Below are 2,403 nucleotides of genomic sequence, written 5' to 3' on the forward strand. Positions count from 1 at the left end.
TATTCTGGATTTTTCCAAATACTCATACACCCCGAGGATCAAGAAAAAATAACCTTCACCTGTCCTTACGGAACGTTTGCTTACAGACGAATGCCGTTTAGACTTTGTAATGCGCCAACTACTTTCCAATGTTGTATGATGTCAATCTTCGCAGATTATCTCGACGGAATTATGGAAGTATTTATGGACGATTTCTCGGTATGTGGGTTCGACTTTGAGAATTGCCTCATTAATCTTGAGAAAATCCTAGAGAGATGCGTAGAAGTTAACCTTGTGTTAAACTGGGAGAAGTGCCACTTTATGGTTAAAGAAGGCATAGTGTTAGGACATATAATATCTGAAAGAGGCATTGAGGTCGACAAAGCAAAGATAGAAGTTATAGAAAACCTTAACCCTCCTAAGACAGTTAGAGAAGTCTGTAGTTTTCTTGGACACGCTGGTTTCTACCGACGTTTCATCAAAGATTTCTCTAAAATAACAAAACCCCTGACCGACCTTCTGATGAAAGATGTTGAATTCATTTCAATGAAAAATGTATCGAAGCCTTTAATCGTTTAAAACAAGCACTAATTTCAGCACCCATTTTACAAACTCCAGATTGGACTCAACCCTTTGAAATAATGTGTGATGCTAGTGATTTCGCTATAGGAGCTGTTTTAGGGAAAAGAAAAGATAAGAAATTACATGTAATATATTACGCTAGTAGAACCCTAGATGCCGCTCAACTAAATTATACAACAACAGAGAAGGAACTCCTAGCTGTGGTTTTTGCAATTGATAAATTTAGGTCTTATCTTGTCGGATATAAGATTATAGTCTATACAAACCATGCAGCTATATGTTACCTTCTAAGCAAAAAGGATGTGAAACCTAGATTACTCAGATGGATCCTTTTGCTACAAGAATTCGACTTAGATATTCGAGACAAAAAAGGAACAGAAAACGTAGTTGCTGACCATCTTTCCAGACTAGAGCATTTGAAGCCAGACCATTTACCTATAAATGATGATTTCACCTATGACAAATTGATAGCTAAGTTAGATACCGTTCCCCTTGAACCGGATAGAGACAACTTTGGGACAGTTTCAGAAATTAGCAGAGTACCATGCTACGCTAATTTTGTGAATTATCTAGCCGCTGATATCATACCACCTGACCTCAACTATCAACAGGAAAAAAAGTTCTTTAAAGATATAAGACATTTCTATTGGGATGAACCACTCCTTTTCAAAAGAGGAACAGATAACATCTTTCGACGTTGCATCCCGAAAGAAGAAGTCAGAAATATCATAGAGCATTGTCACTCTTCGCCCTATGATAGACATTCAAGCACATCCAAGACATACGCTAAGATCCTTTAAGCTGGTCTTTATTGGCCAACACTATGGCGTGATGTCCATACTTATATTATCCAATGTGACCGGTGCCAGCATGCTGGAAACATCTCAAGACGCGACGAAATGCCTTTGAAGAACATCCAAGAAGTGGAATTATTTGACGTTTGGGGTATTGATTTCATGGGACCTTTTCCATCTTCGATGGGAAACAAGTACATTTTAGTAGTCGTTGACTATGTGTCCAAATGGATAGAAGTTATAGCCTCACCCACTAACGATACAAGAGTAGTCATCAAGATGTTTAAAAATAATATTTTTCCCAGATTTGGAGTACCACGACTTGTCATAAGTGATGGTGGATCACATTTTATATCCAGGATATTTGAAAACCTCTTAAGAAAGTATGGAGTAAAACACAGAGTAGCAACACCATATCATCCCCAGACTAATGGTCAAGTGGAAGTATCTAACAGAGAGATTAAGCAGATCTCGGAGAAAACTGTTTCAATATCCAGAAAAGATTGGTCTGAAAAGCTAACAGAAGCATTGTGGGCTTACAGAACTACTTACAAAACCCCTATTGGAACTACACCATACCAGTTAGTCTATGGAAAGACATGCCACTTACCTTTTGAACTCAAGCACAAGGCATATTGGGCCATTAAGACCCTGAATTTGGATTACCTAGCATCTGGCGAGAAGCGAATCCTCGATACCCAGAAATTGGAGGAACTCCGCTAGAACGCTTACGAGAATGCCATTATATACAAAGAAAGAACCAAATCATGGCATGACAAAAGGATTGTGAAAAGGGACTTTAATATAGGCGACTTTGTTCTCCTCTTCAATTCGAGATTACGACTTTTTCCATGTAAGCTGCGTTCAAGATGGACAGGCCCCTTTAAGGTTTCCAAAATCCTAAAATTTGGAGCAGTTGAAATCCTGAACAATTCCTGTAATCTGTTTGTGGTAAATGGACAAATACTGAAGCAATATCAAGGAGGTAACATCCCCACAAAATGCCCTGGCCATACTCTGATCGACCCTCCAGTTCCTACCTCTGATA

The sequence above is a fragment of the Lathyrus oleraceus genome, chromosome 3 (assembly GCF_024323335.1).
Source record: "Lathyrus oleraceus cultivar Zhongwan6 chromosome 3, CAAS_Psat_ZW6_1.0, whole genome shotgun sequence".
Lineage (NCBI taxonomy): Eukaryota > Viridiplantae > Streptophyta > Magnoliopsida > Fabales > Fabaceae > Lathyrus > Lathyrus oleraceus.